General features: G+C 43.8%; 1 protein-coding gene across 10 annotated transcripts in view; it reads right to left on the reverse strand.

Moving 5' to 3' along the window:
* Nucleotides 1–27,204, reverse strand: part of MGAT5 (alpha-1,6-mannosylglycoprotein 6-beta-N-acetylglucosaminyltransferase) — a 398,270-nt gene that overhangs the window by 250,007 nt on the left and 121,059 nt on the right. For 3 of the 10 annotated variants that reach the window (XM_059875751.1, XM_059875749.1, XM_059875754.1), the window contains one exon: nucleotides 22,569–22,691. The exons of the other annotated variants lie outside the window; for them this stretch is intronic. The gene's annotated coding sequence lies outside the window, so the exon portion shown is untranslated. The remainder of the gene's footprint in view (nucleotides 1–22,568; nucleotides 22,692–27,204) is intronic. 10 annotated transcript variants of the gene reach the window in all.

The following is a 27,204-nucleotide window of genomic DNA, read 5'->3' on the forward strand; positions in this document are numbered from 1 at the left end:
AAAGCAGGCCCTGCCTTCCCTAGATCATTCCTCTTCCCTGCCCATCTGTTTATGGCCAAGAATGGTCTGAACAGGCTTAAAGGGTTGTGAAAAGCAATGAAGAATATGTACCTGAAATCCTACGTAGTTCAAAAGCCTAGAACATTCACTCTTGGCCCTTAACAGAAAAAGTTTACCAACTGCTGAATTCTAAGCCAGTGGTTCCCAGAGTGTGGTCCCCAACTCAGCAGCGGCAGGAGCATCAGTGAGAAAACCAAATTCTCAGGGCCCACTTCAGACCTACTGAAGCAGCAACTGGAGGCAGCCAGAAAGTGGTAGGACGGGTGGACCTATGCTTCAATAGCAATAGCAACCAGCAACCTGTACTTCAATAGGCAATTCTGATGCCCGCTCAAATTTAAGAGCCCTGAACACAGGCAGATGCCCTCACAATGCCTCACCATGGTGCTGCCAGTCCGTGTGGCGGTATCTCCCTTTTCTCATCCCGTAAGTTTCTCTGGTCCACCATACCCTCCACATCCGCCAGTCTACTAGCCCCTTAACCCCCAGGGTCTCCCTGTCTTCCCTCAAGCTGCTCCCCAGACTTGGCTGACCCTGCCCCACATCACACGGATCATCCAAACCAAGCCTGTCTCCCCCTCCTCACCCCCAACCAGCTCCTTTCGCTTCAGACTCCTCCCCTCCCTCCAGGGCATGATGCTCCCTCCTAGTCTGAAGTTTGTAAAACACTGTCTACCTGGACTATTAACCAGTTTCTGTATGGGATCCATGACACCTTTAAGAGACTCCCCACTTGTGTTCTCAGAGAACAATGCTGCCAGGGAACCAATAAAATCCCTACAGATTGGATGAGCTGGTTACCCAGGCTCGGTGGCACTTCACTCAGCCCCTTCTCACGTGGGCCAGCTGAGAGGCACCTGCATTCACCGCTACAAGGATGCACTGAGCACGTGCAGCCATCAGGCTCCGGGGACTGAACAGGGATAAGACAGGACTCCCATCCTCAGGCCTGAGGCTTCAGAAGCCACCCTCTCCACCCGCCCCCCCCCGCCCTCCAGGAAGTGGCTGCACTTCCTTTTCAATAAGCCATGCCAGTTAGCTGATGTCACCCCAGGGCTGAACGGATTTTCCCAGAGCAAGCAAACAAGATGCTTACCAAGAAAGACAGCCTAGGGTAATTTTCTTTTGCTATTTTAGGAGAGCCCCCAAAGCAGATAGGAATTACCTGTCAGCTTTCATACAAGAAGCCCTGCTTTGCTTTCCCTAATGAACCCCCGAAGAAGCCGCTCAAGGCTGCAAAGTTTAAGCAAAGGAAAGAGCAGGCCCAGGAACTGAGCAAGGACCCAATAGTAGGTGGTGCTTCTCTGCCTTGGCTTTGGGGACAGTCAGGACCCACCCAGGTGATACATGCCAGGGGCAAAAAGACCGTCTAAAAACCCAGACGTGGTAAAATCACTTCCTAAAAGAACAGTGATCACTTCCTCCCTTCCCATCCACTCATCAACATGCTGAAATATGGTTTCCCTTTTGAAATGTGATCAAAGATCACATTTGACAAGGAAATACATCTTAATTTAAAAAACAAAAGTATGTGAAAAGATACTCAAAATGACTAGCCTTTAAGGAAATGCAAATAAGAGGCACAATGAAATATCAATTCCCCTCTGTCAGGATGGCTATAATCAAACAAGACAAATAAGAACAAATGTTGGTGAGGATGTAGGAATAGGAGAACCCTTATATCCTGTGGGCAGGACTGTACAATGGTACAACCGATGTGGAAGACTGTCTGGCACTTACTCAAATGACTAAGCAGAGTTATCAGATGACCCAGCTAACTCCACTCCTAGGGATTCTCCTGAGAGAAATGAAAGCGTACGTCCACACAAAAACTTAAACGCGAACTTTCACAGCAACGTTATTCAAAATAGACAAAGAATGAAACCCAAATGGTCACCAAGTGACAAACGGATGACCAAAATGGGGCAAATCTGTTCTATTCAGCAATAAAAAGAGATGAAGCACTGATACATGCTACAACATGGATGATCCCCGGAAATCCTAAGTGAAAAAAGGCAGTCACAAAATGCCACATATTATGTGATTCCATTTATACGAACTGTCTAGTAGAATAGGCAAATCCTAGAAGTAGAATGTACACAGTAGTTGCTTAGGGTTCGGGGGGCGGGGGCAGGAATTAGGAGGGGACAACTAAGTCTTGCAGGGTTTATTCTGAGGGGTAGTGAAAATGTTCTAAAATGGACTGTGGTGATGGATGCACAATTCTGTGGATATACGAAAAACGCTGAATTGTATACTTAAATGGGAAAATTGTATGATATGTTAAACATATCTTAATAAAACTTTCCCAAAAAACAAAAAGCAAGCAAGCCCACCTCCAAAGGTGGGGTAGGAGGGAGAGCTGAATTGAAGACAGGCAGAGGAGCCTAATAGGTGCACTGTGGCCCCAGTCAGGACCCACCCCTTCCCCTACTTCCACAGCCGAGATAAGGGCTGGACCCTTACTAAGGGCTGACCACAGGCTCTGCAACAGAAGGAAGTTACGCAAGGAAACCTGCCACCCGTTTACCAGACACTGCTAACCCTTCTCAGCTATGGATCACTCACTCTTCAAGGCGAGGCCTGCTTTGCCTGCCAGATGCCAATTTCTCAACACACTTGAAGAAACTCTCAAAATCAGCCCTGTTCTGGACAGAACCAGACTGAAGAAGCAGTAAGGAAGCTCCTTCAAAGGCTGACATTAGTGGGAGACCATTTGTCACATCAGGACCCGTGTCTTTGGAGGATGGATGAAGACAGAAATGTCTATCCCTTCAGGAGCAATACCAGCCCCAGCCACGGAGACCTTTTCCTCAGGCCCACAAGACAGTCCCGACACAGCCCGTAGGTACCACATATACATGGATAGCACCGCCTGAACTTAGTCATTCCCACAGCTCTGCTGTCCTATCACGGGTCACCCGATTTTCCCACCTGTCTTTGGATGGCAGCCATCACGGCCTCCCTCTTTCCTCCCCCTCTGCAGTAATATTCAAGAAATCCTATTTGTGTTCTCAGAGGCTGCTGCCATGCCACCATCACTCTCCGGCTCTCCAAAGCCAGTGCACCCTCTAGCCCACCAAGCTCCAGCGGCAGAAGAAGGTAAGTAAAGAGGTCTCTACACAGACTGCCAGGAAATCCACCCACGGTAAAGCATCAAAGAAGCAACTGGCTACGCAAGCCACTCACAAGAGTGTGCCCTCTATTAGAAGGGTAGAGAAACCTCACTGTTACAGGCCTGGTGAAACTGATTCGCAAACTTTCATTCCTGCGTCTGGTGCCGGAAACTGCTCAGGACTGCAAAACAGTTCTGTGCTTCCAGACTGCAGCGACTGGTGCTTTGCAGGAGGCAAGCAAGACCTGCTGCCTTTTAAAACACATCAACCTGGATTGTATCTATGCCAAATGTGTAACCATCATGCCAAAAAATATCCAGCTAGCACACCACATCCCTGGAGATCCTGCTTAAGAATCCACTATGGTGAAAAACAAACAAACAAACAAAAAAAGAATCCACTATGGTGAAAAACATTTAAGAAAAATTCTCGTCTTCCTATTACTGTAGTTCTGAATGTTAAACTATTTCCCCCCCATGAGGGTCAAAAGATAACTAAGTATATAACTGCAAGTGGAAAATGAGGTGGGGGTGGGGAATCAGTATTGGCAATTTTTCCACTTTTATTTCCGTGAATTTTTAATATAAATGTGGGGCTGTAAAGCATTAATGCAAGTCAAAATGCTTCAGTGAACAAGTTTCAGCAGTTCAAGTTGATAACAATATAAATAAACCTGTTAAAATTTTCTGGACAATGCCAGCATTTGGATTTTTTTAAAAACAGGTAAATTTCTTACTGACTGCAACTAAATGGTATTTGTAGCATTTTTATTCTACAGTAGATTCCATTCATTCACTATACTTCTCTGAGTTGTCCTACGTGCCAAGTACATGTTTTTAAGTTTGCTATTAAAATACATTAAACTATTAAAAAAAACCACACACACAAATCCTGAGTCCACTGTAGTCATCCATGTTGCCTTGGAAACCCCATCACTTTCTCACAAATGAACCCCATATCCTGTCTAAAACCTTCCCTGGATCCCTGGACTGAGGAGGGCCCATCCTCCTTGGAGCATCCCCTAGAAGTATGTGCTCCTTCTAAAGAGCTTCTTAACTACTTCTCTGTTGGATAATCTTTTCTTTCATTTCCCATACAGGTTCTGTAACCTCCCTAGAGACAGGAAGTGCTAGGAATGGGACTGCCTTGCACATTGGGGATGGTCATTATGTGTTTGTCAGATGGAAGAATGGGATGACAGGGATGACAAAAACACAAATGAGTAGTGACCCCTGGGACCACCGCCTGGGGTGAACCACAAAGAAGCTGGACACTCTGAGAATGTAAGCTAACCTCACCTGTTAGAAGTTTTTAGATCTGTCACATAGCAGTGAACGATTATTGTGCCCTTGACTAGATGGGGGTTAAACTAAAGGGGATGCGGTGGTAGATGGGCACAAAAAGAAAAAAAGGGACAAAAGTTTCAGGAAATAATTCTAGAAGGGGCAGTGACTTTGGCACCAAAAAGCTGTCCAAGACAAGGGATGGGAGGGGAAACAAGTTTGGGGGGAACTTAGGTAGAGGCTGTTGGTTCCATCACTGGGTATCCAAGATGATCCCAGGACATCAGAAGGGTGATGAAGGGGAACTGAAAGAACTCCTGCATCTACGGTCTGGAAATCCACAGCTGGCCCCACCCATTAGCACTGTGGGACTGTAGACAAGTCTGTCTCAGGTTCTGCATAAGTAAAATAGGGAAAGTTGTGGAACCACAGAACACACTGGTAAACTAGATGAATAGGGGTTACTGGTCTTCAAATTGTGTTCCAAAGGACCTTAGGGTCCCCAGAGACGTTTCTGAGGTTCTATAAATGTTCTCATTTGAATTGTCTACCTTAGTGTAACATTTTTTTCTTTAAAAAATTTGGTTAGGAAAAGTTTTATACTATAGATTCTCAACAAAACTTCCACATACCTCTGTATGTGGAGTTTAAACTTTGAATTCTTATGCTAATTTGGTAGGAAAATTAATGCTTGGCAGTGGTCTTATTTGCTTATTTGTTTTATAAAATTCAGGTCCACATATCTACTCATGTAAGATTGCATGATACCAAATACTAGGAGACCCAGATTAAATGCCAGATGAGGGTCCATAATAAATTGTATGTTTCAGAAACATTTTGGCTGATCATTCTTCATTACAAGTAATAATAGCAGTCTTTAGAGAATGCTAATGACTCAACTCTGAAACAATTCCCCACCACTTCTCTTTCCAGCCTCTGTAGGAATTTACATTAACAGCAACTTAAGAGTGCCCGGTGTTAAAAAATAGTAGCCATTACCATTTGCTATCAGGGTGAATCTGGACTTCCACTATTCTACAGCCAAAATTCAGCACAGAAATCAACTGTGTGCTAACTAGATACGAGTGCACACCATCTCACTAATTCTGCCTCTCCAGAGTAGCTCACTGGCCTAGTCATCTACTTTAAAAGGAAGTAGGATAAATTAAAGCATATAAAATAGCTGTATGCAGACTGGGATACTACATCTGAGATCTGGCTTAGGAAAATAATAACCAAGTACAAACTCTTCATTCACAGAGAAGGACACTGAGGTCCAGAAAACATTCTGCTTTCCAATGAGAGTCAGAATCAAACCATAACTCAAGCTTCCTGATCCCATTTGATCTGCTCCACACCAAGCTGTATCTCCCAGCTGCCTGCAGAAAACTCAAAGGGGAAGAAACTTACCAAATGAAACACCAACCAGAAACCACAGTCCAGTGACAGTAAGGACCTGTGAGTCTACTGTGACACCGTACCAAGCTCAAGGAGCTGGCAGAATCAGCAGGTGAAAAGAAAAACATACATTCATGGAATTACTGGTGCAAGGCAGGCAGATGGCCTGGGGTGGGAGTCTTGCTCTAAATGTGGTATCTTCTGTTGTTAAAAGGAGAAGCTGAGCAGGAGGGAAGGACAACCAAAACAATTTTTTCCTCCCAACTAAGTCCAAATTCCTAGGAAGATGCCCCAAAGGTGGATACTCACTGCCTGCATGGTTCAGTGCCACCAACCTGAAGCCTGTCCCAGGGCCCACTCACCAGCTGCCCCCAGTCTGAGGTGTGAGTCCTTGACAGCTGTGCTAACCATGAGCTCGCCTCCCAATTCGTGGAGCAAAGGAGCCCAGGAACCAACAGTGTTGGAGGCACTGATGAACATGTACAGACAGGGCCCTCTTCGTCCACCTTCTTGACTGGATCCTCTGACATGTTCTAGTCCTTTATAAACAGGAAAAACACATTTGAAGTGAAAACAGACTGTTCTCTTTAGAACCGGCTAAACAAGTCTTATTTTGAGTCACTAACCAAAGACACCGGCTAAAACAACACACCTTTGCTACGGGGGCGGGGGGTGGTTCTGATGTTTAGGTTTTATATGACCCATGCCTTTTACATCTGAAGTGATCAAACCAAGACAGCCCTGTGCCTGGTTTGCATTTATCAGGCGGCACTTGCATTCTCCATGTGGACAGACAGAAGGGAAACGGCCGGCCATGCCCACTTGAAGCAAGATCTGCCTTGCAGTTACACTGTTGACTAAGTGTAGTTCAGAGCTCCATAACTGGAATTAATAAATAAGTTTTCAAATACTGTAATAAAGCTAATGACTCTGTATCCAGAACAGGCCCTCCTTCCCACCCTCTCTATTCCATCCCTTCCCCATCTCCACCGCCAGCTATCCTCTGGTGTATGTGGCCATCTCCACCAGGGGGAGCAGAGGGGCAAGGAAAACACTTGGAAAGGTACGTGATGACTGTATTCTGACTCCCCTCTTGGGCAGAAGGCTTGCACATTACGGGCAAGTGGACAAAAAGGAAAGATGACAAAGGAGTGCAGAGGAAGCTGTCACTTCTGGATCAGATAATATCTTTGTTCTGTAAGTTTCATTTACCAGGCTCACAGGTTATTCACAGTTGACAGAATTTCCCATCATCAACAACAACAAAAAATGAAACCACAGTAAGTCCAAGAATTCGGAAAATGTCTACTAAGCCATAACAAAAAGCATGGGTCCCTGAAAAATGAAACAAACGCATTTAATCCAAGGGGTCTCCATCCTTGGCACAACTTACATTTGAGGCCAGATCATTCTTTGTCATAAGGGGCTGTCCTGTGCATTATAGGAATTTGACAGCACCCCGTCCTCTAGCTACTAGACACCTTTAGATAGAACCTGCCACCCCCAACTGTGACAATCAAAAGTGCCTCCTGACAATGTCAAATGTTCCCTAAAGGATAAAAGCACCCAGGTTGATAACCACTGCCTTAGCGTACCAGCAGGACATCACCCACCCCACTGGATGAGGCTCAGGGAAGGTGAGGCTATAGGACTAGACTGAAGAGCAAGAAGAAGCAAACCAAGAAAACTCAGGAGTCAGTCACCAGCCCTGAAGATGCGCAGGCTCAGAGCCCTGAGCTAAGACTAGAGGCCACAGACGGACAGGGCAGAGCAGGGGTAGCAGCTGATTCCTGATGCTGTCCCAAGCTGACTGACAGATGAGTCTCATTTTTGTCCACATCCTTCAGTCCCAGTGCTATCCTGGTAACTGCCAAGGAGCTCATGCCTGGGCTGGCTATGCCCCCATTTATTAATTAGTACATGGCATGCAGGCTCCACTCCACAGAGATCCGAGTCTACAAATCAAGGCACAGGGAAGAAGCTTTGAGAAGACAATCTCTGATGCTACATCAGACAGTCTTAAATAGAAAAGGATTGTCATCCGGCTTCCAGCCCAGGAAACCATGAACACACATTATGACAGGTCGATAATGACTCTCTAGGAAGAAAAGAGGAATGGTCTGTGAGAAGATCACACAGTGTGTAAATCTGTTGATCCCCCAACATTGGATGAAACACTCAAATATTCGCTTCCACTCAGAGCCAAAGGACAATAAAGCCACAAAGGAATTTTAAAAGTATGAAATGTACTTTTCCCCCCTGAGGATCAGATTTCTGGCAGCTCTCTATATGTAGAAAACATCTACAAATGACAACAGGCCCTAGAGAACCCTGGAAAACCAGGGTCACAAAGATCATCAAAATTACTTCCAGAAAGTAGGACAATGCCTCAAGATAAAGCTCATTATTCAACAAGTGCTCCCAGAACCCGATCAGCCCAGAACCCTACTCCTCCACCTGGGTGGAGCACAGGCTGAGTGCTGGACCACAAGTGTTCTATCTGCACTGTCTGCAGAAACAGCACAGCTCTCTGAGCACTGGATCTGATAAAGATCAGCAAGTTAAAAGCTCTTTTTCTTAAAAAAAAAAAAAAAAGACTAGCTGGTGAGTGAGAAGATGAGTGCACGCACACGCAAACATGCACACACCACTGGAGGTGCCAGTCGGAGGCTTATCAAACACAAACAGTTTAGTGAATTCCCCATCACTTCTAAAATGGGGTTATAGCAAATCCCTATGAAGCACAAAGTCCTGAATTCTGGCAGATCCTGGGTCTTAAATGCCCCAAAGCTAAATTTTCTTAAAGAAGAACTTAACCACCCAACACTAGATTATAAGCTTACTTGTCCCTTAATATATAAACCAAGGTCAGCTGTCCCAATAACTACAAATATCTGGTCACAAGTTACAGGATTACACAAATGATGAATTATCTCAAGTTAAATGAGGAGAGTTTCCTGCCCTCCAAGTTAAGTGAAAGTGAAGTCACTCAGTCGTGTCCGATTCTTTGCGACCCCATGGACTGTAGCCTATCAGGCTCCTCCGTCCATGGGATTTTCCAGGCAAGAGTACTGGAGTAGGTTGCCACTGCCTTTTCCAGGGGATCTTCCCGACCCAGGAATCAAACCCAGGTCTCCCGTGTTGCAGGCAGACACTTTACCGTCTGAGCCATCAGGGAAGCCCTCCAAGTTAAGAACTGCCTAAATCCAGACCTTTCAACCCTGATGCATTTAAGAATCCCGGCATGTGTGTTTAGTCACTCAGAAATGTCTGACTCTTTGCAACTCCATGGACAGTAGCTTGCCAGGCTCCTCTATCCATGGAATTTCCCAGCAAGAATACTGGGGTGGGTTACCATTTCCTCCTCCAGGGGATCTTCCTGACCCAGGGATCAAACACACATCTCCTGTGTCTTCTGCATGGGCAGGCAGATTCTTTACCATTGAGCCACCTGGGAAGCCCAGTAATCACCTGGGCTCCTTAAGAGAAAAAAAAAAAAAAGATGCCCAGGTCTCATACCTAAAGATTCTGATTCACTTGGTCTGAGGTGTTCCCAAGCAAGGGTATTTTTATTTAATATACAGGCAGATGTGATAACCATTACATCTTTGGAAAGATATCCTTTCTAGCAAGTCTATGGATCCTATCTAGTGGGATCCAAAACACAGCCTACCCAGTATTTACAAAGATAAACCCTCTTCTCTGTACAAATGCAGGTGTGCTGTTTACTGGACAATATATATGCAAGGCCCTCTGGTTTTCTCCTTCAGGAATCACATGCTGATCTTCTCGGGTCAATGCCCAAGGCACCCTGCCCAAGGAGGCAGCCTTTCAGGAAGGGCTAGATGACTACAGAGCCCTGTTAGACCTCTGTGCTGTGGAAGGACATGTTGAAATAGAATGTTGGACAGTTAGGGCTTTTATTAATCTCTCCTTGGCATTTGGCTCCCAAGATGAGAGATTATCTGAGGCTAAAATAATGACCTCAATGTCTACCAATGTGTCTAGTAACCAGCACCTCTATAACCTTGTCTGACTTGTGGACCGGCAGCACTGAGATGAGCTGCTAGATTGTTGGAAATCTCAAGCCCAATCCCAGAGCAACTGAATTGGAACTGGCATTTAAAACGAGATGTATAGGCATTTGCACATTAAAGTTTGAGATGTGTAGCTTTTTATCTCATCCAGGATACTAAGAATGAGAGCCTCTAAGACACTAATTTCCAGTGGGGTATGGTGGAGAAAACAGCATAATTCTTCTTTTTTAATGTGCAAAGAAATGAATGATTTGGTATTACTTTTGAATGGGGTTTCCCTGGTGGCTCAGTTGTAAAGAATCCACCCGCCAATGCAGGAGATGCAGGTTCAATCCCTGGGTCGGGAAGATCCCCTGGAGAACGAAATGGAAACCCACTCCAGTATTCTTGCCTGGGAAATCCCATGGACAGAGGAGCCTGGCGGGTACAGTCCATAGGGTCACAAAAGAGTTAAACACAACTTAGTGACTAAACAACAACAAATTACTTTTGAATATACTGGAGGCATTTCAAGAAAACCAGTTATCTTATAGACTTAGTTACTGTAAGATGCATCCAGTCAATGAGAATGGCATCTGCAGGATTTTGATTCATTTTGCTAAAATCCAAGACATGGTTTGGATCCATGTCTTTCAACATTAACTCTGATACAGCAAGTAACTCTACACTGCGAATCATTCTATGCAGCAACCCAACATATACTCTGTGCTGCTCAAAGTTAGATATCATCAGGGGAAAGGGGGTTACTGGGTTTTTGTGTTATAATCGCTGAAGCGCTCAGTTTAGAAAACTTGCTTAACAATTCTGACTACTGTCCCAGATGACTTCAAAGTGAAACAGTCTTCAACTCAAGTAACCATCCTTATCAGAGGATGCTTAATTTTGCCTAAGATGATGTGAACCAATATTCAAGTTTCTAGAAAAGCTTCTAATTCTGGTATTTTCCAGGGCACATAACTGACTTTATGGCCACTCTAAGCCTTTCAATGTTTTGCTGAAAGGAATTATTTTTGAAGGATGACTAAAATTCTCTCTGAAAGAAACTCTATTTGAAGGATGACTTCATCCATCCACTGTTCTAGATTGACTTAGCCTAACCTTTTGTAACAAATGAGCTCTTTAATCATCTTTCATTCTCTTACACACATACGCACAAGCACACGTACCTTAGCAACTTTCTAAATATTTCTTAATGCCTATTTCATTTTTGAAACAAGATATTAGTTTATGAAATTCATTCATTTTGATACCATCTTTGTTCATGTGCAAAATGATTAATGACAAATTACCTTTTGCCTCTTTAGGCTGTTACACACAATTGGCTCATTATATGAGAAAAATATATGATTAGTCAATAAAATCAATTTCACAATTACAGTCATATTAGTACACATTTGGGGTGGGGACCCAATGTCTATTCAAAACCAGAAAGCAATCTAATTATCAGTCCCAGAAACAAAACCAGACAGGAAACAGCCCAATTTCTTATATGTGAATTTAACAACAAATCAAATGGTTTATAAAAGGAGGACCCTTTACTTCCTCTGGACACATTTTCACGCAGAATGTGTGTTCCACTTCCCAGTAAGAACCACAGAGGGTTCTAAAACCACTCTATCAGTGCTCACAGGCCTTCTGGGGCAGGAAGGACAGCATCTCAGTGGAGAGGATGGGCTGGACGGATGGGTTTCCTGCCTTGGGGTGGAGGTGCAGTCCCCCTTTCCCTGCCTCCAGGAGTTAAAGAGATGGAGCTTCTCTACCCAGCAGAGTCTGCCCATGGCTTCTTGGCCAACACCCAGGCAGCTGTGTAGATTTCCATCTAGGATGGGTCAGAAGTCTTAACACCCAAGATCCATCTTCCAACCCAGCTTACTCTAATAAAGCTGGTACTGTAATCTTCATCTGGCTTCTACTATTCCCTCTACTTTAGAACCCAGAAGGAAAGAAGGGTATAATTAATTGGCATCTCCAACTCCCCATAAGTTTATTTTTCAAGTTTTCCTTGTTTTGTTTCTAAATATCAGGGTAAGACAGGTGGTTTCCACCAGCTACTTGGAAGCATTTCTCCACAAATAACACATTGCAGGTGTATGAATCTTTAATTCTAATAAATTAAAAGACAAAATGACTATCACAGTCATAATATTTTCTCTTTCTAAATATCGATTGAAAAAAAAAAATACTGTAAGATATGCCAAAAGAATCCTGATCAGATGAATCCAACTTTTGGCTAGAAGGAAGATAATCTGGAGGAAAACTGGCAGAATTGTCAGTAAAATGATCAAATTTTTACTTTTGACCTCAGTGTTCCTTATTGTGTCTGTAACCAACAGCCTATTAGGGATATAAATAAATATTTTTATAACATATCACTTCCAGAAACTTCCTGGGTTTCTGGTTTAGAACTACTGACCACAATATAAGCTCTTCATAAATGCTGGTAGACTTTCAAACCATTCCATCTTAAACAGGAATTGGAGATTATGTTTGTAAATATATATTATATTTAATGACTTTCAAAAATAGAAACATTAAAAAGGACATCACCACTATTCAGGATGAAAGCCTAGGGCAACCCCAAGAGCCCCCAGGGCATAAGAACCATCCATCACATGGCAACTGCTGCTCTAGACATTTCCAATCCCTGGATTTGCGCTGACCCTAGACAACATTTCTTGGAAGAAATCTTCAAAGGAATGTATATTTAACCTAAATAGAAAGCAGTAAAAAGGAAATGGCCGGATAAAACCTATCTCTGTGTTTACCATAAACATGGCAAAGGTTTTCCTCATTATTCTTTTCTGTTTTCTGAAGGACCCAGAGAAGAAAGTTCTTTCATCTTAGTATGATGTTGTTGCTGTGCTCAGTCCTGTCTGATTCTTAGCGGCCCCATGGACTGTCGCACTCTAGGCTTCTCTGCCCATCAAATTTTCCAGGCCAGAATACTGGAAAGGCTTGCCATTTCCTACTCCAGGGGATCTTCCCAACCCAGGAATCGAGCCCATGTCTCCTGTGTCTTCTTTGTGGTGAGTTCTTTACCATTAGTGCTACCTGGGAAGTTCTCTCAGTATCATCTGGGCATCTGAACAATCAGTTGGATTTTACTCAATGACACGTTAAAATGTAACTGATACTGCTTCACCTTTCAAGTTCCTAGGAAAAGCTCAAAGCCAAAATCATGGCCCACTTCTAGGAAACAAATTGGTGTCGATTTTGTGTTTAAACCTCATCCCTGACTCTTCATTTCCTCTAATTTTCTCCCTGCTCCATTTTTTTCCTCTTCATTTTAAAGGTATTACACATTTTAATCTTTTTTGAAACATATAAGTAATTAAACAAAAAGGAACAAGACAGCTGTAGCACACAGAATAGTAGTTCTCCAAATGTGTCCACATTCTAGCCTCAGAACCTAGTATGCTACATGAAAAGGGGGACTACAGTATTGGAATTAAGGTTGTCAACTGCTGTCATCTGTAGGATCATCAAAAAATCAAGAGAGTTCCAGATCGAGCAAAACATCTACTTCTGCTTCATTGACTATGCCAAAGCCTTTAACTGTGTGGATCACAATAAACTGTGGAAAATTCTGCAAGAGATGGGAATACCAGACCACCTGACCTGCCTCCTAAGAAATCTGCATGCAGGTCAAGAAGCAATAGTTAGAACCAGACATGGAACAACAGACTGGTTCCAAATTGGGAAAGAAGTACACCAAGGCTCTTTATTGTCACCCTGCTTATTTAACTTACATGCAGAGTACATCATGTGAAATGCTGGGCTGGAGGAAGCACAAGCTGGAATGAAGACTGCCAGGAGAAATATCAATAACCTCGATATGCAGATGACACCACCCTTATGGCAGAAAGTGAAGAACAACTAAACAGCCTCTTGATGAAAGTGAAAGAGGAGAGTGAAAAAGTTGGCTTAAAGCTCAACATTCAGAAAACGAAGATCATGGCATCTGGTCTCATCACTTCATGGCAAACAGATGGGGAAACAATGGAAACAGTAACAGACTTTATTTTCTTGGACTCCAAAATCAATGCAGATGGTGACTGCAGCCATGAAACTAAAAGACGTTTGCTCCTTGGAAGGAAAGCTATGACCAACCTAGATAGCATATTAAAAAGCAAAGACATTACTTTGCCAACAAAGGTCCATATTGTCAAAGCTATGGTTTTTCCAGTAGTCATGTATGGATGTGAGAGTTAGACTATAAAGATAGCTGAGTGCCAAAGAACTGATGCTTTAGAACTGTGGTGTTGGAGAAGACTCTTGAGAGTCCCTTGGACTGCAGGGAGATCAACCCAGTCAATCCTAAAGGAAATCAGTCCTGAATATTCATTGGAAGGACTGATGCTGAAGCTGAAGCTCCAATACTTAGGCCACCTGATGCAAAGAACTGACTCATTAGAAAAGACCCTGATGCTGGGAAAGACTGAAGGCAGGAAGAGAAGGGGACGACAGAGGATGAGATGGTTGGATGGTATCACCGACTCGATGGATATGAGTTTGAACAAGCTCCAGGAGTTGGTGTTGGACAGGGAAGGCTGGCATGCTGCAGTCCATGGGGGCACAAAGAGTTGGACATGACTGAGTGACTGAACTGACTGAAGGTTGCTAATCAGATAACCTTAAAATAGGAAGATGATTCTGGATTATCCTGGTGGGCTCGCTGTAATCACAGGAGCCTTAAAAGTAGAAAAGGGAGACAGAGGATAGGTCAGAAGGATATAACAGTCTCAAGAACTCAGACTGATTACCAAGTTGTTTGCATAAAATCAAGCACACTGATGTAACACATTTGGTCATTTAGTTTCTCCTGGTAACCTTTGGTTCTACTCTAGTAGTGAGAGATAAAAATAAGGAGGCCACGAATGGAGATGACAGCACAGAAAGTAATTGCAGAAAAGGACCATAACTTAGGGCCTTTTGGTATAAGGGCCAGCAGCTTCTCAGGAGGGCCTAGGAGCATCATCCTGTGATTCTGACCAAAACTGATTTTCATGATAATGATACTGCCTCACTCTTTAACAAGCTGTGATACAGAATTCTGGGATACTTCTGGAAAAATTCATACAGCTGAGCTCCTCACTTACAGATAAATGAGGTATGGATGGGGGGTGGAGTGTACAGAGAGGGAAGACCATACGGTGAGATGGGAAAAGCACCGATGGGGTCAAATGTCATGTACGCTGACCATGGTGCTTCCTCACTTGATCCTGGCTTCCACGCAGGTATCCACTCTCTGAAGGTGGGACTGTCCTCCTCACTGCAGTGAGAGCTGTCAGTTATCACCTATCGTACATCCTCTCAGCTGATCAGGTAGGGACGATGACTATCCCCACTTAGAGCAGGGGAAACTGAGGTATGAAAGACCATAAGCAATCTGTTTGAGGCCACACAGCCAAAAGTGGCAGAGCTATTACAGACTCCAGCCATCTTGCTTCTTAACTATGGCTCTTGGATGCCTCAGCACCTATCAGAGAGCCTGACACCTTGAAGGTATCCCACTGATGAATTAATGGAGTGAGTCTGTGAAAAAACAAAGGGATTAAATCACTTGCTTGGGCACATAAAACAATAAGCTGTGCTTAGTCGTTCAGTCGTGTCCCACTCTTTGAGACCCCATGGACTATAGCCTGTCAGGCTCCTCTGTCCATGGGGATTTTCCAGGCAAGAATATTAGAGTGGGTTGCCATGCCCTCCTCCGGGGGATCTTCCCAACCCAGGGCTCCCACATTGCAGGAGGATTCTTTACCATATGAGCCACGAGGGAAGCCAAAACAATAAGTACTTAATACATAACAGTTGTTTTCCACTGAGTGTCAGGCTTTTCCCCTGATTTGAAGGAAACCCTAAGTCAGCTCTTCAAATGAGGAGCTGGGGAAATATATAATAATCATCGAGAAATTTTTCAAAAGATATAGCCCTGAGCAAAGACCTCCATCATCCTCTTCCCCCAATTTAGTCATCCTGAGTTGGGCTTCTATCTAGGGATTAAAAAAGAAAATCACTTTCCAGGTGATCCTGTAAACACCCACTCCTATTCCCACCCGCAGCCAGCAAAGCGTCTCTATTATGAGAAGTCTTGGCTCCCGTGACAGGGAAGAGAACCCAGAATGGGCTGAGTGTGGAACCTCATACGTGTGTGCTCAGCTGTGCCTGACTCTGTGACCCCGTGGACTGTAGCCAACCAGTCCCATCTGTCCATGGCATTTCTCAGGCAAGAATACTGACGTAGATTGCCATTTCCTTCTCCAGAGGATCTTATTGACTCAGGAATTGAACCTGCATCTCCAGCATTGACAGGTGGATTCTTTACTACTGAGCCACCTCATGGTGGAGACTTAATTTCAAAGGTATGTGGAAGCGCAACCAAAATTGATGCCATCAGCAAAATAATTACAATATGAGAGCTTTGGCAGCCAGATATAGAAAAGGGATGAAAACAGACACCTACCTTACACTGCAGAGGCTATCCTGGGGAGAATGGAAGATAACTCTCATGTTACCCATTTAGAACAAGATCACAATCTTACTCTCTTTCCCGTGTGATTTCATCAAAGTGATATTAAGGCAGCATCTTTTTAGTATTTTCCATAGAACAAAACCAGAGAAACTGACTAGACCACAGAGACCCCCATCAGTCAAACATGCATGAAGGAGCTCACTGTGTGCCCTTCATGGTTCTGTGTGTTGTAGAGAAGACACCAAAGGTTCAAGAAATGGTCCCTGCCCTTAGAGACAAGTGTCACCACGCCCCCAACACACACACAGAGCTGTGCAGAACATGCTAACTCTGGGCTCTGTCCAAGGCATGACATCAGGGTGTCCCAAAGACACAGGGGATGAAGAGAAGCCCCTCAAGAGTTTCAGAGACCCCCCCTGACATAAATTGGGTCTCTTCCTTTCATTTTCCCTCATTTGTTAAGCTCCAACTAATGCCAGGCTCCAGACGAGTCACCTGGGGATAAAGGATGAATAAAAGTTCTGGAAGCTACTGACTGCAAGCCGCAAGCTTGAGGAAGGGTACACAGCAAGAGAGATACCCACTTTCTCTGCAATCTCAAGGGTTCAGGGAGAACAGCTCTAAACCAGAGGAAGGGGGCCATGAGGCACAGACTTCTAAGACTAGGGACAGAGTTTTAAATGAGTTATTTAACATCTCAACACCTTGGTTTTGTCTGCCCTTGAAAGGAAGCAGCAGATAGGTGATACCTAAGTCCCCTATATTTTAAGATTCAAATAAGAACATATGTTTATTGACCAAATACTCAAATGTTTTGATCATTCAGGATGACCACTCTCATAACCTAGAATGCAATCCTGGCAGGAAGGGGATGGGCAAGTAGGCATCAGATGGCAGAAACTGATTTACAGTGAGGGGACTATACACAAATGAGGCCACTGTGCAAAACAGAAACCACCAAAGTTCATTTTAACTGCGTCACCTCCATTTTATCCCTTGCCTGGAATACACTAAATTCATGTCACTTGCCTCTCAGGACCACTAGATTTATAAGCCCATCAAAAAATACTTTGATAATCATTCTCTGCAAAACACTATGGTCATTATTATAAATGATTTAAATGCCTGCAGCAGTGCGGCAAGATCTGGGGGGAGTTTATTAATGCCTTATCAAAATGTGCCATGAATACACCCTTGGGGTATTTACTTTGAGAAAAAGTTCCCTGAGTTTTTCCCAGTGAGCTCAGTTTGTGGCTCAGACAGTAAAGAATCCATCTGCATGCAGGAGGACCCAGGTTCCATTGCTGGCTCAGGAAGATCCCTGGGAGAAGGGAATGGCTACCCACTCCAGTATTCTTGCTTGGAGAATTCCATGGACAGAGGAGCCTGGCGGGCTACAGTCCATGAGATCGCAAAGAGTGGGACATGACTGAGCAACTAACACTTTCAGCTCCCACTGTGTTCACATTGTGACGGCCCCAACCAACAGAACAAGGTAAACTGTTTCCCCATTTTCTCTGCCTCACGGTGCTTCTCCTCGCTGAAACCTACCCCAGGATCATGCTAAGGCACTGGCTCCAACCCTTACAGTGCTTCAGAACCACCTGGGGAGACTTTAAATACAAATGTCAGCCCAACCCTTCCCCAAGATGATTCAATTGGCCCGAGTAAAGCCAGTATAATTTTAAGCATGTACCCAAATTCTAAGCACTCTTGGGCTAAAGTGTGCACCTTGCTGCTGCTGCTGCTGCTGCTGCTGCTGCTAAGTCACTTCAGTCGTGTCTGACTCTGTGTGACCCCATGGACAGAGGCCCACCAGGCTCCCCCATCCCTGGGATTCTCCAGGCAAGAACACTGGAGTGGGTTGCCATTTCCTTCTCCAATGTATGAAAGTGAAAAAGTGAAAGTGAAGTCACTCAGTCGTGTCCGACTCTTAGCGACCCCATGGACTGCAGCCTACCAGGCTCCTCTGCCCATGGGATTTTCCAGGCAAGAGTACTGGACCAGACATAATTCAACGGAGTAGAGAGAAAAATGGGTGGCGGGGGCGGGGGGAGGGGGGGAGGCGGGGGCGGGGAATGTGTTTGAGGGGAGAAAGTGATGGATAAGGGAAAACAGCAGTCATGATGAACCAGAGACCCATCTAGAGGTGGCAACCACTATGCAGATCCCGACATGGGACCACTTGAGGGAAGAAAGACAGTCTGGGTTGGCTACATCTTTCAGTCTTTCCAGACAACCAGAAAACCAAAGTCTTAGGACAGATCTCTGTATGTATCAATGTCTGCACTAACTTAAGTTCAGATGGGCCCAAGTTCAAAGGAATTTAGTCTTGTTCACCTGCTCAGGCCACCTCATCACAGGTATGTTACTTTATCCTAATCGCCTAACCATTCTTAACCTTCTAAACAGTAGCCACTGTTGTTCTCAACCAAATACTAATTTCTGATCATCAGTCTCTCTGGCTTCAGAGCTCTAGCTTCTAGGTCACATGCTCTACCCAACACAAGCTTGTGAACCAGTGACACATAACTGCCACCCCTAAGAACTGGAAGGGCATTTAAAAGCCATCTAGAAAGAGAGATGCAGACCCCAGGACCCAAAAAGTGCAAGTGACCTGCCGAGGACCACAAAGACTGTTGAAGGTGTGGTGACCAACTCTGCCCTCGTATAAATTGTTAGTTGCTCAGTCATGTCTGACTTTTTGTGACCCCAGGGACTGTAGCCCGCCAGGCTCTTCTGTCCATGGGGTTCATCACTGAACCCACATCTCCTGCATGGCAGGCAGATTCTTTACCATTTAAGCCATCAGGGAAGCCCATCCTGCTATAAGGACCCAGGCAAACCAGGATGGTTGATTGCCCTGAATGAAGGACAAAGCCACATGGCTGTCCCTTGGGAAGGCACCTCTATCATCTGGAATTCTTGATACATATATACATTGTAGCTTCATGTAGCTTCATGTAGCCCTGTTAAGATTCAAACTCCTTGAAGGAAGGGATTCAAGTCCTGCAAATTAAGTACTTGACATTTGTTGGGGCAAGTCTTTGCATCTCCGTGGTCAATAAAGATGCCTGCCAGTGTTGTCCCAGGAGAATCCAGGCATCACTGCTCTGGGAATTTCTCTTCAGAACCCAAGGTCTTGACCATTCACAGAAGCTTCCATCTCAGCCCCTGATGACTGCTTCACCACTTCACTGACAGCGTGAGAAACACGAAGAAAAGAACCAGATGAGTAACTTGCAGCTGGCTGCTTCCTTTTCTCCTCGGACCACTAAGTCTCCTTCCTGCCTAATGAGGTTATTACCCATCATCAAGGGACATGGCATCTAGCGCATTTCGAATTCTCCACTCGAAAGGCAGCCTCTCAGCCGTGAAAGAAGTCAGACTCTGCGGTCTTCTCTCAGACGCCTGCCCAGGAACTACTCATGAGGGTCGGAGCTGAACTCGGAGTGTCTTGCACGGATGCAAAGGCAATCAGGTGTGGCTGCAAGATCCAGATTCAAATTTCAGAACTGGCCCTGAGCCCTTTTCCTTTGGGGCTTCCCAGGTGGCAATAGTGGTAAAGAACCCGTCCGCTAATGCTGGAGACATAAGAAACATGGGTTTGATCCCTGGGTTGGGAAGAGCCCTTGAAGGAGGGCATGGCAACCCACTTCAGTATTCTTGCCTGGAGAATCCCATGGACAGAGGAGCCTGGTGGGCTACAGTCCATGGGGTCGCAGAGAGTCAGACAAGACTGAAGTAACTAAGCATGCGCACATACACCTCTCCCTATGGGAAGTTATAGAAATGGAGATACAGCATCCTTGTCTATAAAATGTCTAATCTGCAGGATTTTAATTTGCAACAGTGCTTGTCCTTAATGAGAGGTGAGTGTTACTGAATAAGTCTCAGGACTCCTATAAGGCTCCCCAGCAGCCACTGTGACTGAGGTGAGAAATCTTTCCACTACTGCCTTATTTTAGAACATACCAGCAGCCTCCGCTAACCAGGTTTTATTCTGAATCAGACAGTGGTTTCCTTACTGCCCCTCAGTTCCTTTTTTCAAAACATGCAAGCTAATCTGTCTGAGATGCAGAAAGTGGAGGCAAGTGTCAGCAAAATGTCACCATGACTGACACAAAGGATTTTTCTAGTTCGCCCATCAGTTTTGATGGAGAAGGGAGCAGAGCTCAGTCACCAAGCCCAATGCCTGGTGTTGGAAAAGATGACGGCTTCAAAGAATGTCCTAGGTCAGCACCTAAAAGCCTGAAACCCATCCCCCTGAATTCATTATAAGCCATAGTAATTCAGTAGGACTCCGTCACTCAGAGCAAAACTCCACTTTCAGATTCACAGCCTAGAGTCATTCCCTCCAAGCAGCTGTAGTTTAGAATTATGACCAAAACAAGACCAAACAACAACAACAAAACAATCCCTATGCCCTTATGTTTTACCATCTAAACAAGATAAAACAAAGCAAGATTTACACGTGTCTGGGAAACAATGCACATGGACATCATTCTAAGCGAACTGTATCTCAGATTCAGGAAGAATAACTGTCTGCACTGTTCTTCTAGCATAAAACCTGTTGTGGCAGTTCTTTTTACATAAGAAAGTTCTGACCTCAGGTCACCAGATAGAATTGCAGTGCTCAGACTTATTCTTTGGGGGAATAATCCACTTTGCAAGGATAAACAAGTGACAGCTATCAAAATCTTACATTCACATACAGCAAAGACCACTGCCATGACCATCAGTGTACACAGATGTAAGACTGTCCACACTGATCTTGAATCAAAATGTGTCACAGGACTTTCCTGGCGGTCCAGTGGTTAAGAATCTACCTTGCAATGCAGGGTACATGTGTTCAAACCCTGGTCAGCGAACTAAGATTTCACATGTCACAGAGCACCTAAGCCAGTGCGCCACAACTAAGACCAGATGCAGCCAAATTTAAATAAATGTTAAAAAAACAAAAAGTGTCCCAATAAAGTTGGGAAATAACCCATGAGTCCACATAATAAGAAGTCTGACATTCTAACCTAGCAAGAGAAATGGGCAATAAAAAACATTACTTGTGTCTAACAAACTAATACTCAAAATTCTCCAAGCTAGGCTTTAACAGTACATGAACTGAGAACTTCCAGATGTTCAAGCTGGATTTAGAAAAGGCAGAGAAACCAGAGATCAAATTGCCAACATCCACTGGATCATAGAAAAAGCAAAAGAATTCCAGAAAAACATCTACTTCTGCTTCATTGACTATACCAAAGTCTTTGATTGTGTGTATCACAACAAACTAGAAAATTCTTAAAGAGATGGGAATATCAGACCACCTTAACTGCCTCCTGAAAAATCTGTATGCAGGTCAACAAGCAACAGTTAGAATCAGTCAGGAAACAATAGATTGGTTCCAAATCAGGAAAGGAGTACATCAAGGCTGTGTAATGATACCCTGCTTATTTAACTTATATGCACAGTATATCATGCGAAATTCTGGGCTGGATGAAGTACAAACTGAAATCAAGATTGCTGGAAGAAATGTCAATAACCTCAGATATGCATATGACACCACCCTTATGGCAGAAAGCAAAGAAGAACTAAAGAGCCTCTTGATGAATGTGAAAGAGGAGAGTGAAAAAGCTGGCTTAAAATTCAACATTCAAAAAACCAAGATCATGGCATCTGGTCCCATTACTTTATGGCAAATAGATAGGGAAACTATGGGAAAAGTGACAGACTTCATTTTCTTGGGCTCCAAAATCACTGCAGATGGTGACTGCAGCCATGAAATTAAAAGACACTTACTCCTTGGAAGAAATGCTATGACAAACCTAGACAGCATATTAAAAAGCAGAGACGCTACTTTGCCGACAAAGGTGGGTACAGTCAAAGCTATGGTTTTTCCAGTAGTCATGTGTGAATGTGAGAGTTGGACCATAAAGAAGAGTGCTGAAGAACTGATGCTTTTGAACTGTGGTGTTGGAAAAGACTCTTGAGAGTCCCTTGGACAGCAAGGAGATCCAACCAGTCAGTCCTAAAGGAAATCAGTCCTGAAAATTCATTGGAAGGAGTGATGCTGAAGCTGAAGCCCCAATACTTTGGCCACCTGCTAAGAAGAGCTGACTCACTGGAAAAGACCCTGATGCTGGGAAAGATTGAAGGCAGGAGGAAAAGGGGACGACAGAGAATGAGATGGTTGGATGGTATCACTTACGTGATGGACATGAGTTTGAGCACACTCCAGGAGTTGGTGTTGGACAGGGAAGCCTGGCGTGCTGCAGTCCAAGGGGTCGCAAAGAGTCTCACACCACTGAGCAACTGAACAGCAGTCAATGTCCTGGCATATAAAATGACATTGCTGAGGGAGGTGGGTTCATAAAACTCTCTGTACTATTTTTACAACTTCCTATTAAATAATTATTTCAAAACAACAACAACAACAAAAACGTTGCTTCTCAAAGCATTATTTATTGAGTTTCTTTCTGTTTGGGGAGATTTTTCAACATTTTTCATAATACAGAAGCCCAAACTCCATTCCAAGTGCCCCCTTTCTATTGATGGGTCCAGGATGGGACCTATACCTAAATACTTTGAAAAGGGTCTGCAGATGTTTCTGGACAACCTCCCCTGTTCAATAAGAGCCCCAAACAATGTAAGTCACTGGAGACTTTTAAAAGCAGAGAGACCACCGTATTTGATCTTGGCTGCTATGTGGAGGATCTAAAGAGGGCCTGACCATAGCTCTGGAGGCAGGATTGTACAACTCTTGGTGAGGACTGAGTCAGACAAAGGCCTCCACAGGGTAATGGTAGACATGGTAGGTGGAAACAATCAAGAGGTCAAATCTGCAGGACAGTGAAAGACAACTAAGTGAAGCGGGTAGAGGGAGGAGTCTCAGATGACCACTAGACTTTCATCTTGGGTAGCAGGGGTTATCATGCATCAAGACAGGAAAATGAAGAGCTGGTGTGTGAAGGAGGATCAGAAAGGCTGCTTTAAGTTTCTACAGGGCAACAGGTTTATGTATTATCTTCCGCAGTGGGGAAATCCCTTTTTCCTTATCTGATGGGGCATAAAGAACTGGGGATGGACAAGTTAGCACAGGGGGTGAGAAGGGCGGTCATTGTTCAGCCACGTCAGCCATGTGGCCATGGTCAGACGATTCTCACAGCCAACCACACTCCCAAGCATTAACCCTACATACTTCCACTTGGAAAAGAGCTTACCCAACCGAGAGGTCTCCCACAGGATCTAGAGATGTTAGATTAATATAAACAGAACTAAACACCACATGAAATCTGACTTAAAAGTTTTTTTCAAAATTGAATATCCTACAACAGATGTTTCTACATTTTCTTTTACATGTAGGAGTACAGTTTATTGGGAATAGGAAAAGGGTCCCTGGACAAACATTTCCTTGGGTGGACTGCCACAACCATTCAAAGTTATATTTAGGAATGCATTTCTTTGAGGCAGAGCATTCAAATTTCAGGAACCCCCTGCAACAAAAGAAACATTCCTAGAATAAATTACCAAAAATCATAAGAAGGAGAAGGGACCTCAAAAACAGTTACTTCAACTGTACACCTGAAACGAATGCAAAAGTGTAAGTCAACTATACCTCAATAATTGGGCTTCTGAGGTGACACTAGTGTAAAGAACCTGCCTGCCAATGTAGGAGACGTAAGAGACACAGGTTCAATCCCTGGGTCAGGAAGATCCCCTGGAGAAGGAAATGGCAACCCACTCCAGTATTCTTGACTACACAATCCCATAAACTGAGGAGTCTGGTGGGCTATAGTCCATGGGGTAACAAAGAGTCAGACACAACTGAAGTGACTTAGCACGCATACCTCAATGAAAATAAATTTTAAAAAGTTAACTTATATTACCTTCTCTATAACCTAAATGAATCCTTTCAATATCACTGATCATCAGAAATTAGCTTCTTCACCATCTACCCCATCCTCCACCCCAATCTTTATCTACTGAAAGGCCATTTTCAAATGAAACGTTGCCTTGTTAGGTTGTAAACACATAGGATTCCTCCTGTCTGTTTCTCTCTCGTGACTTTTGTGAAATGTCTGTGCTAGGGTCACTTTTCCGAGATGGCGATGGCACCCCACTCCAGTACTCTTGCCTGGAAAATCCCATGGAAGGAGGAGCCTGGAAGGCTGCGGTCCATGGGGTTGCTGAGGGTTGGACACAACTGAGCGACTTCACTTTCACTTGTCACTTTCATGCATTGGAGAAGGAAATGGCAACCCACTCCAGTGTTTTGTCTGGAGAATCCCAGGGACAGGGGAGCCTGGTGGGCTGCCATCTATGGGGTCACACAGAGTCAGACACGACTGAAGCAATTCAGCAGCAGGGTCACTTTTGTATTTGGATTATTCCTGACTATATTATTTTGTTATAAGAACTATTTCTTGAGTGCTTGCTATGTACCAACTAGAAGCTTTATGTAAATCTTAATTCTCACAGCCAGTATAGTTATCTGCTTTACAGAAAAAGAACCCAAGACTGAGAGATACTAATTCTGTAGTGAAGTACAGAAATGCTCTTAGTGATACTTCTCTGTCCTAATGCAGGCTGCCTCTCCCTGTAAACCTTAGTTTATTTCACACTACATATGTGATGTGAGGATTTTATCCCCAGCACACTGAATTCTGGTTTTCCCACAAAGGTGTCCCCAGAAGATAAAGACTCTTTAGTGAGTAAAGATACACAATGATTATTTGCTAAACTGCACTAACCCCTCCCCAAGCAGGGCCACCCTCTATCTGCACGCCCTGTAAGTCAGTGATTCCATTAGTGGGATCTCAGTGTTCCCATGGGATCAGATGTTTGCCAAGTACTGGCACTGTCAACTTCCTTAATCTGGAATCCCTACTGCTAGAACCATCTTCTATCATCTGTATCTTCATCATATAGTACCTACTAGGTGCCAGGTACAGCTCTAAGGCTTCACAAACATTAACACGGTTGATTTTCACAACAGTCCTGTAAGGCTGATGTGACTATACCCATTTTACAGATGAGGAAACTGAAGATTCAGTGAAGTTAAACAGCCTGCCCTCACCATTCAGTCATTAAGTGATGATCTGGGGTCTGACTCAAACTTCATGGTTAGTTTTCTAGAACTCAGAGCAATCTTTGGCTCTTATTTAACATTTCTGACCATAACCAAATTAAAACCACCACAACTTTATTTATAATTGGAATTACCATTAAGCAGGGTCTTCTCCACTCTGAAAGAAAGTGAATGTGAAAGTCGTTCAGCTGCATCTGACTCTTTATGACCCCATGGACTGTATGGAGTCTGCCAGGTTCCTCTGTCCATAGGAATTCTCCAGGCCAGAATACTGGAGTGGGCAGCCGTTCTCATCTCCAGGGAATCTTCCCAACCCAGGGATCGAACCCAGGCCTCCCACATTGCAGGCGGATTCTTTACAATCTGAGCCTCCAGGGAAGCCCACTCTTGTCCACTCTGGGTTGGTATAGTTGTTTGCGTTTACATGCATGAGTTCCTATTTACAGGTGCCTTTCTTATCCTTGGGGGATATGTTCTAAGACCCCCAGTGGATGCCTGAAACTGTGCATACTCCCAAACCCTATATATGCTATTTTTTTTTCCTATACGAACATATCAGTGATAAAGTTTAATTTATAAATTAGGCACAGTAAGATTAATAATAACTACTAATAAGATTAACAATTATAACAATACATTGTAAGAAAGCTTATATAAATGCAGTCTTTCTCAAAATATCTTACTGTACAAATTTAAAGCCTCCTCCATATTAATTAAATACCACACGCTGTGCTGTGGCTATAACTTTTCCAGTCCAAGGAGCAACAGCAAAACTAGCACAAACATCCTTTTTCTTCTTTACAGCATCTCAGACAGAAGATTCGTTTTTACTGTAGATGTTACCAACCTCAATAAGTTGAGAACTTTCACCTATGCATTAAAGAAATCACTTTACAGCTTCTCTTTGGCACATGTACACTGCCAGCATCACCACTCCAGTGCACTGGGGTCAGTATTAAGTAAAATAAGGATGACTTGAACACAAGCTCTGTAGTATCACAGCTGATTTGAAAACTGAGATGGCTACTAAGTGGCTAATAGGTGGGTATGCTAGACAAAAAGATGATTCACATTCGGGCAGGAAGCAGTGTATTGTTATTATTCAGAATGGTGCACAATTTAAAGCTTTTGAATTGCTTATTTCTGGAATTTTCCATTTAACATTTTCCTACTGTGGTTGACTGTGTGTAACTAAAATTGCAGAAGGCAAAACTTCAGATAAGGGGACCCAAGACATTTTATATTGCTAAATTTGGTCCATTGGTCTATCCCACTGTTTTTCTTTGATTGTTTCTGTCAATTAAAGTTCTAGATATCATTTTGGCTTTGCATCACTTATAAATTAAGTAATTTACAAATTTACAGATTCCTTGGGCAGCTACTATCACAAGACCCTGAGCAGAAAGGATATAAAATTAGACCTTAAACACTTAAGGAGTGATGGAAAACCAGGAGAAATAAAAGTTCAGAGAATGCATTGGTCCTCCAAACTGCTTCCTATACTGGAGAGTTAGAGAGGAGAGGAATGCCCTGTTAAGAAATCATACAGTTATTCTGTTCATTTTGCAATAATCTCCCTTAAAGAAATGGTCTCCAAATTAAAAAGGAAAGTTCTATGTGAAAGGACATCCAAAGAGAAAGCCCTTCATGAAGCTCCTCTGACCTGTGGACAATGGACCTGTACGTTTACACACCGGCAGCATTTACCACCCACCACTGAGGGATGTGGTTTACCTGACTATCATTTGTCTAGGTT

Source organism: Bos taurus, chromosome 2, assembly GCF_002263795.3.
Source record: "Bos taurus isolate L1 Dominette 01449 registration number 42190680 breed Hereford chromosome 2, ARS-UCD2.0, whole genome shotgun sequence".
Classification (NCBI taxonomy): Eukaryota; Metazoa; Chordata; class Mammalia; order Artiodactyla; family Bovidae; genus Bos; species Bos taurus.